Source organism: Bombina bombina, chromosome 1 (genome assembly GCF_027579735.1).
Source record: "Bombina bombina isolate aBomBom1 chromosome 1, aBomBom1.pri, whole genome shotgun sequence".
Classification (NCBI taxonomy): Eukaryota; Metazoa; Chordata; class Amphibia; order Anura; family Bombinatoridae; genus Bombina; species Bombina bombina.
This window is the reverse complement of record NC_069499.1, coordinates 1296536201-1296550039: the sequence shown is the minus strand read 5'-3', so window position 1 is coordinate 1296550039 and position 13839 is coordinate 1296536201.

The window sequence follows — 13839 nt, the reverse complement described above, 5'->3', positions numbered from 1 at the left end:
AAAGAGTGAGAGTGGGAGGTGCTGAAGAGGTAGAGGGGAGTGATTAGCTCTGATGACCAGTTCTTACAACCCCTTTGCAATACCCTAGGACCACTTGGACCCTCACTGAGGAATATACACAAACAGCAGATTTATGTTAACCACTTCTCAGACTTCTCTGGCAGATAAGGTTACTTAGTGACACTTCTCGGATAATGTTCCTCTATAAAACTTAAGACTTGACAATTTTTATATTTCCTAGTTTATCTAGCAATTTATTGAACTCTTTAGTGGAAAATGTATTATTTTGTCTGCCTGAGTGTTTCTGCAGTCTTTTCAGTACCTAACAATTGAACCTCTATCAAGTTCATATGAGTGTTTTTCTGGCTGTGATACTTGCCAATGCCTCACCAGCCACTGACTTCACCGCACGTCACTGCTAATAAAAGTGTACATGCCCTTCTAGGAGGCTCTAAATTATTAACCCTATAGCAGATGTCTAACACACACAACCTTCCTGATGGGGATTTTATCTATCCCCATCATTACAATATCACTCCTGCCATATGGCTTTCTGAGTTTGATGGAAGTTATGAGGTGATGTTCAGCATCCTGATATTTGCCTGAAAATAGCAAATATAACATGCTACATGATATATATTGCATTATTAATAACCTGGTGAGGACATGGGGGAATAACATGGCGAGATAATCACTTTACTTGTACAACATTATCACTTTTAAACCCCAATATTGTCCCCAATTTGTCTCACCTGCTGAACCCATTTGGTTGTTCTCCAAACATATCAGGGTTACTATATGATTAATTATATCATATGTGAGCGAATTGGTCAAAAATGGATCTTGTTTATTACTTGTCCTATATTAAGTGTGATATTGGGTCACTTCCAGGATAGATGGTGAGAATCCCTGTTCCGGATACACAGACTAATACCAATGATTTATAAGGTCAAATTCAGAATTAAAACCATTAGGGACGCTGGTATTAAGTCTGTGTATCCAAAACACCTCCCTTTTTGAGAGAACTTGCTCTCTATCACTTCCCCTCCTGTCTGTCTTGACCACTTCAATAATGGTGCAGGTGAGAGATTTTGTATTTTTGATATGTTGTTATCTAAAATGACTCACAAGTGGTTTAGTGAGCTCTCCCTGTTTAATATTATTAATATGTTCACAAATCCTGGACCTTACCTCACGTGTAGTTAAACCTACATATTAAATGTCACATAGATCACACTTTAGAAGGTATACCGCGTAGGTTGACCTACAATTATAGCAGGCCCTGTGTTCAAAAGTCTCTCCTGTGTGTGTGCTCTTAAAGCCACTGCCTGCTTAAACATGTTCACAAGCTATGCAGTTCCTATAGCTGCATTTGTAAACTCCTTTGGAGTCTAACCAGGCGGACTTTCTTTTCTTTTTATCTTTGAGTTGAGTGGGAGCTAGATGGTTCCCTAGAATTTTGCCTCTTTTGTAAGCAAAACGGCAACCTCTGGAAATGACCACTGTTAGGTCATCATCTGCCTTTAAAATGGTGAAATGTTTTTGCAAAATGTTGCATATTTGGTAATACTGTCTACTTTATTGAGTGACAAAGGTCACTCCCATAGACCCCTTATCCATCTCTTCCTCTCTGTTTCTCTCCTTCAAAAGGCTAGATCTCTCAATTGCTTCTACCTCTTTGCGTATTTTCTCTATATATTTAATGGGGTAACCTCTCTCTAGGAATTTATTTATGAGTTCCTTCTCATGTCTAGAATGATCCTCATCCCTTGTGTGGTTTCGTTTCACCCTAATGAACTGTCCTTTAAGTACGGATCAAAATACTCTTTTAGGGTGATTGCTCTTGGCATGTAATAGGGTATTCCCTGTAATTGGTTTTCTATACAATTCTACCCTAACTTTCTGTTTTTCTGTTCCTTTGAGTACTACATCCAAATAATTAATTTCTGATTCCCCATATTCGAAGGTGAACTGGAGGCTTGCATCATTGCAGTTTAAATATGTGACAAAGTCTATTGCTTTGTCTCTGCCCCCCTTCCAAACCACAAGCAAATCATCTATATAGCGACGATAGTATGCTATATTAGAATGAAATGTATTCCTATCTCCAAAGATGTGGCACAGCTCCCACCAACCCGTGCACAGGTTGGCATAGGATGGGGAAAATGTAGCCCCCATGGCTGTGCCAGACCTCTGGAGATAGAAGGTATGTTCAAGCATGAAGAAATTATGTGTGAGTAAAAACTTAGTCACCCTCAGTACAAATTGTTTAAAATCTCTGTCAAAGCCAGTGGATCTCCTTAGGAAGAAGGCAATGGCTTCCAATCCACGATCATGTGGGATCGATGAATATAGTGCTTTGACATAAATTGTAAGCCAGTAATTGTCTTCCTCCCAGGTGATCTCCTCTATTTCTTTGAGGAGTTGCTTGGTATCCCTCAAATAACTCAAAAGTTCCCCAACCAGGGGCTGGAGTAGGGTATTCAACCATTTTGAAAGTGGTTCCAATAGGGAACCAATCCCACTTATTATCGGTCTCCCTTCCACTTGTGGACTTGTGGACCTTAGGAAGATGGTTGAAGGTGGGTATCCTGGGCTACTGGGGATACAGGAAGTCACATGTGTCCTGATAAAAAAAGCCTGCTTCCTTACCATCATCAAATAGTTGTGAAAGTTCCCTTTGAAACCTTGATGTAGGGTCAAATTGTAGTTTGATATATTGTACGGGGTTCTCTAGTTGTCTGAGGGCTTCATTGATGAAATAATCTCTATTCATAACTACTATCGAGCCCCCCTTGTCTGCTGTCCTAATGACCAGATTCTGATTGTCACTGAGCTCTTTAAGCACTGTCTTTTCTTTAGATATAAGATTACCTTTTGCGCCCTTTGTTGTAGTATATGCTAATTTATTAAGGTCTTTTTCAACCCTCTTCTGGAATTTTTCCGGTAGATGACCTCTTGACTATATGGGGTAAAATCTTGAGGCACTCCTACGTGTGGGATATCTAGTACTGTTGGGATTCAAAAAATCCTCATCATCAATCTGCCCTTCTCCTTGCAGTGCCTCAAGATTCACCACATCACAGCATTCGCTAAAAGTTAACCCCAAGTTTATTATAGGTGTCAATTGTACTTTTTCTGTTGACACCCCCTCCGGAATGGATATCTTCCTCTTATATGCTCTCCACTCCCCCCCCTTCTGGTCCTATGGGGGCCTTGGAAAAAACCTGTTCTATATCTACTCTTTCTTTTTCCACTGTGAATGTCATCACTGCATTATGTTTAGCCTCCACTTCTTGGTATTAAGACCATCTACCCCTACCTCTACCCCTGCCTCTGATATGTGTCTTGAGTATGGGTGTACTAGATTTGCTGACTGCTATTTGGTCTGTACATTCTCTTCCTCTGAGGACATGCCCGCATAATGGGTATCATCTTGTGATTCCACTTCACTGTCTGAAAGTGTTCTTTTTGTCACCTTTGTTAGATTTCCCTTTGTTCTGTTTCTTTAACTTATAGGTCTGTGATCTTAACTTCGTGTTCCATATATATATACCTTGTTATTATCATAATCACTCTGGTCCCTGAGATATTTCTCATATTTTGCTTCCATTATGATACCATTAGCTTCTGCCAACTAATTATGTAATACATTATCATATTGAGCATACTTCACATCTGTGCTACGTATAATAAGTTCAGATTGTAACAATTCTATTTCTAAGGACACATTCAGTAATTGCTTTTTCTTAAAATCAATTAACTTTCGGCTAGATTACGAATTGTGCGTTAAGGTAAAAAAGCAGCGTTAACAGATCCTAACGCTGCTTTTTTACGCCCGCTGGTATTACGAGTCTTGCAGGTATAGGTGTACCGCACACTTTTTTCGCCTTACCACAAATCAACTTACGTAAATTTCATAAATGCTTTTCTCTTGTAAAGGTGTATCCAGTCCACAGGTTCATCCATTACTTGTGGGATATTCTCCTTCCCAACAGGAAGTTGCAAGAGGACACCCACAGCAGAGCTGTCTATATAGCTCCTCCCCTAACTGCCACCCTCAGTCATTCTCTTGCAACTCTCGACAAGATAGGAAGTGTAAGAGAGATGTAGTGACTTAGTGTGGTTTTTACCTTCAATCAAGAGTTTGTTATTTTTAAACGGTACCGGTGTTGTACTGTTTTACTCTCAGGCAGAAATTAGAAGAAGAATCTGCCTGGAGGTTGATGATCTTAGCGGTTTGAAACTAAGGTCCATTGCTGTTCTCACACATAACTGAAGAGTATGGAAAGAAAACTTCAGTTGGGGGGACGGTTTGCAGATTACCTGCTTTGAGGTATGTTCAGTATATTTATTTCTAGAGAGATGATAAGGTCTAGAAAATGCTGACAGAGCCTTGTATATTTAAGGTAAGCCTGATGCAGTGATTTAACAATGACTGGGATCATGCTTACAAAAAAGGGTAATATTCATGTTAGTACTCATATTACTTAGTGTCAAAACGTTTTCATGGTTTATAGAAAAAACGTTTTTTCTCTGAGGGTGATAAATCTTTATTTGGGGCCTAGTTTTCCACATGGCTAGTCAGATTAATCCTAGGAGTACTTTTTTAAGGCCCTCTGACATGGAGTGCATGGTGGGAGGGGCCTATTTTCGTGCTCTAAATGCGCAGTTGATATTCAGACTGAGACATTCAGTTTCCCTAAAGGAGTCCTCTGGCATCTAGGACCACTATAGAGGGTTTTTTCCTGCAAAATTCGTGTTTAAGGGCAGGTAGGAGCCACAGCAGAGCTGTGGCAGTGTGTTTGACTGTTTATTAACGGTTTTCACGTTTTTCAAATCAGGTTTGGGGCCTAAGGGGTTAATCATCCATTTGCAAGTGGGTGCAATGCTGCTTTAGTCCCTTATACACATTGTAAACATTTCGTAGAGTTTACTACTTTTTAACACTGTTTTGCAGTTTATGTGGTAGTTTTTTTCTCTTAAAGGCATAGTACCGTTTTTGTTTAATTGCTGTTTCACATTTATTAAAGTGTTTTCCAAGCTTGCTGGTCTCATTACTAGTCTGTTAAACATGTCTGACATAGAGGAAACTCCTTGTTCATTATGTTTAGAAGCCATTGTGGAACCCCCTCTTAGAATGTGTACCAAATGTACTGATATTTCTATAAGTTATAAAGACCATATTATGGCATTTAAAGATTTATCACCAGAGGTTTCTCCGACTGACAAAAGGGAGGTTAAACCACCTAGCTTTCCCCATGTGTCAGAACCTATATATCCCGCTCAAGTGACACCAAGTACATCTGGCGCGTCCAATGCGTTTACCTTACAAGACATGGCGGCGGTTATGACTAATACCCTCACAGAGGTATTGTCCAAACTGCAAGGGTTACAAGGAAAGCGAGACAGCTCTGGGGCTAGAACAAATACAGAGTTAGTAGCTATGTCCGATATACCCTCACAATATACAGAAGCCGAAGCAGGAGAGCTTCTATCTGTGGGTGACATTTCTGATTCAGGGAAGGCGTTACTTCAGTCTGACTCTGAAATGACAGCGTTTAAATTTAAGCTTGAACACCTCCGCTTGTTGTTCAGGGAGGTTTTAGCGACTCTGGATGACTGTGACCCCATTGTAGTCCCAGAGAAATTGTGTAAAATGGACAAATACTTTGCAGTGCCTGTTTACACTGACGTTTTTCCAGTCCCTAAATATTTTCAGAAATTATTACTAAGGAATGGGATAGACCAGGTGTACCGTTCTCTCCCTCTCCTGCTTTTAAAAAGATGTTTCCCATAGATGCCTCAACACGGGACTCGTGGCAGACAGTCCCTAAGGTGGAGGGAGCAGTCTCTACCCTAGCTAAGCGTACAACTATCCCCGTCGAGGACAGTTGTGCTTTCTTAGATCCAATGGATAAAAAATTAGAGGGTTTCCTTAAGAAAATCTTTATACAACAAGGTTTTATTCTCCAGCCTCTTGCATGCATTGCCCCAGTCACTGCTGCAGCGGCTTTCTGGTTCGAGTCTCTTGAGGAGGCTCTACAGGTGGAGACCCCGTTAGATGATATTCTAGACAGGATTAAAGCTCTTAAGTTAGCTAATTCCTTTATTTCTGACGCCGTTTTTCATTTAACCAAGCTAACGGCTAAGAATTCAGGTTTTGCCATTCAGGTGCGTAGGGCGCTATGGCTTAAATCCTGGTCAGCTGACGTTACTTCAAAGTATAAGCTTCTCAACATCCCCTTCAAAGGGCAGACCCTATTCGGGCCTGGACTGAAGGAGATTATTTCTGATATTACTGGAGGAAAAGGTCACGCCCTTCTTCAGGATAGGTCCAACAAATTAAGGACCAAACAGACTAATTTTTGTTCCTTTCGAAACTTCAAGAGTGGGGCAGCTTCAACTTCCTCTAATGCAAAACAAGAGGGAAATTTTGCCCAGTCCAAACCAGTCTGGAGACCTAACCAGGCTTGGAACAAGGGGAAGCAGGCCAAAAAACCTGCTGCGCCCTCTAAGACAGCATGAAGGAGTAGCCCCAGATCCGGGACCGGATCTAGTTGGGGGCAGACTTTCTCTCTTCGCCCAGGCTTGGGCAAGAGACGTCCAGGATCCCTGGGCTCTGGAGATTGTTTCCCAGGGATATCTTCTGGACTTCAAAACTTCATCTCCAAAGGGGAGATTTCATCTCTCACAATTATCTGCAAACCAGATAAAGAGAGAGGCATTCTTATGTTGTGTTCAAGACCTACTGGTTATGGGAGTGATCCACCCAGTTCCAAGGGAGGAACAGGGGCAGGGCTTCTATTCAAATCTGTTTATAGTTCCCAAAAAAGAGGGAACTTTCAGACCAATCTTGGATCTCAAGATCCTAAACAAATTTCTCAGGGTCCCATCCTTCAAGATGGAGACAATCGAACCATCTTAACTATGATCCAGGAGGGTCAATATATGACTACCGTGGACTTAAAGGATGCTTATCTCCACATTCCGATACACAGAGATCATCATCAGTTCCTCAGGTTCGCCTTTCTAGACAGGCATTACCAGATTGTGGCTCTTCCCTTCGGGTTAGCCACGGCACCAAGAATCTTTACGAAGGTTTTAGGGTCCCTACTGGCGGTTCTAAGGCCACGAGGCATAGAGGTGGCTCCTTACCTAGATGACATTCTGATACAGGCGTCGACTTTTCAAATCGCCAAGTCCCATACGGACATTGTTCTGGCATTCCTGAGGTCTCACGGGTGGAAGGTGAACGGAGAAAAGAGTTCTCTCTCCCCTCTCACAAGAGTTTCCTTCCTAGGAACTCTGATAGATTCAGTAGAAATGAAAAATTTTCTGACAGAGATCAGGTTGTCAAAACTTCTAACTTCCTGCCGTGCTCTTCATTCCACTTCTCGGCCGTCAGTGGCTCAGTGTATGGAAGTAATCGGCCTAATGGTAGCGGCAATGGACATAATTCCGTTTGCCCGCCTACATCTCAGACCACTGCAACTTTGCATGCTCAATCAGTGGAATGGGGACTACACAGATTTGTCTCCTTGGATAAATCTGGATCAAGAGACCAGGGATTCTCTTCTCTGGTGGCTATCTCGGGTCCATCTGTCCAGGGAATGAGTTTCTGCAGGCCAGAATGGACTATAATGATGACAGATGCCAGCCTTCAAGCCCCCTGGCAATGTTGGAGGTTTCAAAGATAATTCTATGGGCAGAGGTTCACTCTTGCCATCTCTTAGCTATCCATATCCCAGGAGTAGAGAACTGAAAGGCGGATTTTCTAAGTCGGCAGACTTTTCATCCGGGGGAGTGGGAGCTCCATCCGGAGGTATTTGCCCAGCTTATTCAACTATGGGGCAAACCAGAACTGGATCTCATGGCGTCTCATCAGAACGCCAAGCTTCCTTGTTATGGGTCCAGGTCAAGGGATCCCCAGGCAACGCTGATAGATGCTCTAGCAGTGCCCTGGTCCTTCAGCCTGGCTTATGTGTTTCCACCATTTCCTCTGCTCCCTCGTCTGATTGCCAAGATCAAGCAGGAGAGAGCTTCAGTGATTTTGATAGCTCCTGCATGGCCACGCAGGACTTGGTATGCAGATCTGGTGGGCATGTCATCCTTTCCACCATGGACTCTGCCACTGAGGCAGGACCTTCTACTTCAAGGTCCCTTCAAACATCCAAATCTAATTTCTCTGCGTCTGACTGCTTGGAGATTGAATGCTTGATTTTATCAAAGCGTGGTTTTCCCGAGTCGGTCATTGATACCTTAATTCAGGCTCGAAAGCCTGTCACCAGGAAAATCTATCATAAGATATGGTGTAAATATCTTCATTGGTGTGAATCCAAGGGTTACTCATGGAGTAAGGTCAGGATTCCTAGGATATTATCCTTTCTCCAAGAAGGATTGGAGAAGGGATTGTCAGCTAGTTCCTTAAAGGGACAGATTTCTGCTCTGTCTATTCTTTTGCACAAATGTCTGGCTGAGGTTCCAGACGTTCAGGTGTTTTGTCAGGCTTTGGTTAGAATCAAGCCTGTGTTTAAACCTGTAGCTCTGCCATGGAGTTTAAATTTAGTTCTTAAAGTTCTTCAAGGGGTTCCGTTTGAACCTTTGCATTCCATAGATATTAAACTTTTATCTTGGAAAGTTCTGTTTTTAGTAGCTATCTCCTCGGCTCGAAGAGTTTCGGAGTTATCTGCTTTACAGTGTGATTCCCCTTATCTGATTTTCCATGCAGATAAGGTAGTTTTACGTACCAAAACCTGGGTTTCTTCCTAAGGTGGCATCTAATAAGAATATCAATCAGGAGATTGTTGTTCCTTCATTATGTCCTAATCCTTCTTCAAAGAAGGAACGTCTATTACACAATCTTGATGTGGTTTGTGCTTTTATTTACAAGCTACGAAGGATTTTCGTAAAACATCTGCTTTGTTTGTTGTCTACTCTGGACAGAGGAGAGGCCAAAAGGCTTCGGCAACTTCTCTTTCTTTTTGGCTAAGAAGCTTAATCCGCTTATCTTATGAGACTGCTGGCCAGCAGCCTCCTGAAAGAATTACAGCTCATTCTACTAGAGCAGTAGTTTCCACATGGGCTTTTAAACATGAGGCCTCTGTTGAACAGATTTGTAAGGCGGCGACTTGGTCTTCGCTTCATACCTTTTCTAAATTCTACAAATTCGATACTTTTGCTTCCTCTGAGGCTATTTTTGGGAGAAAGGTCTTACAGGCAGTGGTGCCTTCCGTTTAAGTTCCTGCCTTGTCCCTCCCTTCATCCGTGTCCTAAAGCTTTGGTATTGGTATCCCACAAGTAATGGATGAACCCGTGAACTGGATACACCTTTACAAGAGAAAACAAAATTTATGCTTACCTGATAAATGTATTTCTCTTGTGGTGTATCCAGTCCACGGCCCGTCCTGTCATTTTAAGGCAGATGTTTTTTATTTTTAAACTACAGTCACCACTGCACCCTATAGTTTCTCATTTTTTCTTACTTGTCTTCGGTCGAATGACTGGGGGTGGCAGTTAGGGGAGGAGCTATATAGACAGCTCTGCTGTGGGTGTCCTCTTGCAACTTCCTGTTGGGAAGGAGAATATCCCACAAGTAATGGATGAACCCATGGACTGGATACACCACAAGAGAAATACATTTATCAGGTAAGCATAAATTTAGTTTTTTCTATGGGACTTCCATAGCGCCGGTATTACAAGTTTGTCCTGGGAGGCAAAAAAGTGAGCGGTACAGCCTCTACCGCCAAGATTCCTAATGCATTTTAAAGTCAGTAGTTATGAGTTTTATGCTACAAAGCTGTAGCATAAAACTCATAACTAAAGTGCTAAAAAGTACACTAACACCCATAAACTACCTATCAACCCCTAAACTGAGGCCCTCCTGCATCGCAAACACTAAAAGTAAATTATTGACCCCTATTATTAATCTGCCGCTCCGCACATCGCCACCACTATAAAAAACATATTAACCCCTAAACCACCGCACTCCTGCCTCGCAAACACTAGTTAAATATTATTAACCCCTAATCTGCTGCCCCCAACATTGTCGCCACCTACATTATACTTATTAACCCCTAATCTTCCGCTCCGGACATCGTCGCCACCTACATTATACCTATTAACCCCTAATCTGTTGCCCCCAACATCGCCATCACCTATCGACATTTATTAACCAATAATCTGATATCCCCAACGTCGCCGCCACTATTCTAAATGTATTAACCCTTTAAACCTAAGTCTAACCCTAACACCCCCTAACTTAAATATAATTTAAATAAATCTAAATACAAATTCCTATCATTAGCTAAATAATTCCTATTTAAAACTAAATACTTACCTATAAAATAAACCATAAGCTAGCTACAATGTAGCTAATAGTTACATTGTATCAAGCTTAGGGTTTATTTTTATTTTACAGGCAAGTTTGTATTTATTTTAACTAGGTAGAATAGTTACTAAATAGTTATTAACTATTTAATAACTACCTAGTTAAAATAAATACAAATTTACCTGTAAAATAAAACCTAAGTTACAATAACACCTAACACTACACTACAATTAAATAAATTCCCTACATTAAATACAATTAAATAAATTAAATCACATTAGCTAAATAATAAAAAAAACACTAAATTACAGAAAATAAAAAACAAATTACAAGATCTTTAAACTAATTACACCTAATCTAATAGCCCTATAAAAATAAAAAAGCCCACCTAAAATAAAAAAAACCCTAGCCTAAACTAAACTACCAATAGCCCTTAAAAGGGCCTTTTGCAGGGCATTGCCCCAAATAAATCAGCTCTTTTACTTGTAAAAAAATACAAACAACACCCCAACAGTAAAACCCACCACCCACACAACCAACCCCCCAAATAAAAGCCTAACTAAAAAAACATAAGCTCCCCATTGCCCTGAAAAGGACATTTGGATGGGCATTGCCCTTAAAAAGGCATTTAGCTCTATTGCAGCCCAAAGCCCTAACCTAAAAAATAAACCCACCCAATACACCCTTAAAAAATCCTAACACTAACCCCCGAAGATTCACTTACCGAGAGAAGTCTTCATCCAAGCGGCAAGATGTCCTCAACAAAGCCGGCAGAAGTGGTCCTCCAGACAGGCAGAAGTGGTCCTCCAGACGGGCAGAAGTCTTCATCCAGACGGCATCTTCTATCTTCATCCTTCCGACGCAGAGCGGCTCCATCTTCAAGATATCCGGCGTGGAGCATCCTCTTCTTTCGATGGCAAACGACGAATGAAGGTTCCTTTAAATGACGTCATCCAAGATGGCGTCCCTTAGATTCCGATTGGCTGATAGAATTCTATCAGCCAATTGGAATTAAGGTTAAGGAACAGCCAATAGAATGTGAGCTCAATCCTATTGGCTGATTGGATCAGCCAATAGGATTGAAGTTCAATCGTATTGGCTGATTGCATCAGCCAATAGGATTTTTTAAATCTTAATTCCGATTGGCTGATAGAATTCTATCAGCCAATCAGAATCTAAGGGACGCCATCTTGGATGACATCATTTAAAGGAACCTTCATTCGTCGTTATCCATCGAAAGAAGAGGATGCTCCACGCCGGATTTCTTGAAGATGGAGCCGCTCCGCGTCGGAAGGATGAAGATAGAAGATGCCATCTGGATGAAGACTTCTGCCCGTCTGGAGGACCACTTCTGCCTGTCTGGAGGACCACTTCTGCCGGCTTCGTTGAGCATATCTTGCCGCTTGGATGAAGACTTCTCCCGGTAAGTGAATCTTCAGGGGTTAGTGTTAGGATTTTTTAAGGGTATATTGGGTGGGTTTATTTTTTAGGTTACGGCTTTGGGCTGCAATAGAGCTAAATGCCCTTTTAAGGGCAATGCCCATCCAAATGGGGAGCTTAGGTTTTTTTAGTTAGGCTTTTATTTGGGAGGTTGGTTATGTGGGTGGTGAGTTTTACTGTTGAGGGGGTTGTTTGTATTTTTTTTACAGGTAAAAGAGCTGATTTCTTTGGGGCAATACACCGCAAAAGGCCCTTTTAAGGGCTATTGGTAGTTTAGTTTAGGCAAGGTTTTTTTTATTTTGGGTGGGCTTTATTTATTGTGATAGGGCTATTAGATTAGGTGTAATTAGTTTAAATATCTAATTTAGTGTTTGTTTGTTTTTTGGTAATTTAGCTAATTTTATTTAATTTATTTAATTTTATTTAATGTAGGGAAATTATTTAATTGTAGTGTAGTGTTAGGTGTTATTGTAACTTAGGTTAGGTTTTTTTTACAGGTAAATTTGTATTTATTTTAGCTAGGTAGTTATTAAATAGTTAATAACTATTTAGTAACTATTCTACCTAGTTAAAATAAATACAAACTTGCCTGTAAAATAAAAATAAACGCTAAGCTAGATACAATGTAACTATTAGTTATATTGTAGCTATTTTAGGATTTATTTTATAAGTAAGTATTTAGTTTTAAATAGGAATTATTTAGTTAATGATAGGAATTTGTATTTAGATTTATTTTAATTATATTTAAGTTAGGGGGTGTTAGGGTTAGGGTTACACTTAGATTTAGGGGTTAATAAACGTAATATAGTGGCGGCGACATTGGGGGCAGCAGATTAGGGGTTAATAAATATAATGTAGGTGTCAGCGATGTTGTGGGCAGCAGATTAGGGGTTAATAAATATAATGTAGGTGTCGGCGATGTTGGGGGCAGCAGATTAGGGGTTAATAAGTATAATGTAGGTGGCAGCGATGTCCGGGAGGCAGATTAGGGGTTAATAAGTATAATGTAGGTGGCGGCGATGTCGGGGCGGTAGATTAGGGGTTAATAAATATAATGTAGGTGTCAGCAATGTCGGGGCAGCAGATTAGGGGTTAATAAATATAATGTAGGTGTCTGCAATGTCAGGGGCGGCAGATTAGGGGTTAATAAGTGTAAGATTAAGGGTGTTTAGACTCGGGGTTCATGTTAGGGTGTTAGGTGTAAACATAAAATTTGTTTCCCCATAGGAATCAATGGGGCTGCGTTACGGAGCTTTACGCTGCTTTATTGCAGGTGTTAAACTTTTTCTCAGCCGGCTCTCCCCATTGATGTGTATTGGGAAATCGTTCACGAGCATGTATAACCAGCTCACCAAAGCGCTGGTATTGGAGTGCAGTGTGGAGCGCAATGTTGCTCTATGCTCACTTCTTGCCTGTTAACGACAGGTTGATAAAAACCGTAATACCAGTGCTGCAGGTAAGTGAGCGGTGAGAATAAACTGCAAGTTAGCAACGCAACCCTCATAACGCAAAACTCATATTCTAGGCGATAGTGATTAGACGATTGGAACAGTCTGAAAGTATTGCATTCCATGCATTAATGCAATCTGGGTCCTCCACCGGAAATGTGGGAAATGTATTGATTCTTAGACCCCGGGGTATGATCCCTAATTTCAAATACTTTTGCAATGTCCAAATGTCCCATTTTAAAAGACATTCTTTTCCCATAAGAAATTCTGTTTCCTCAAAGAGCTTACTCAAAGGGAATTTTGAGCGATCTGTTATAAACAAGTTTTCTATTTCCAATTTTTCTCTCCGTCTGTCTTCTAGACTTGAGAGTGAGTAATAATTAGAAGTCATTTCCAAGCTATGATTAGTATCCATGTAAGGGCAGTTTGTAGTATATGGCCTATTTAGTGTGTAAAACAGTGGTGGCAAAAAAGATCGCTGGGATTTACAGTGAAAGTTCAAAGTGACAAAAATAATTTGCAGCACCTGTTTTTCTCACACAATGTGCCAATATGCTCCTATAGCCAAAGTTTGGTCAGCCCAAAGTGCAGTTTGCAGCTTGCATAGTGTATATAATGTCT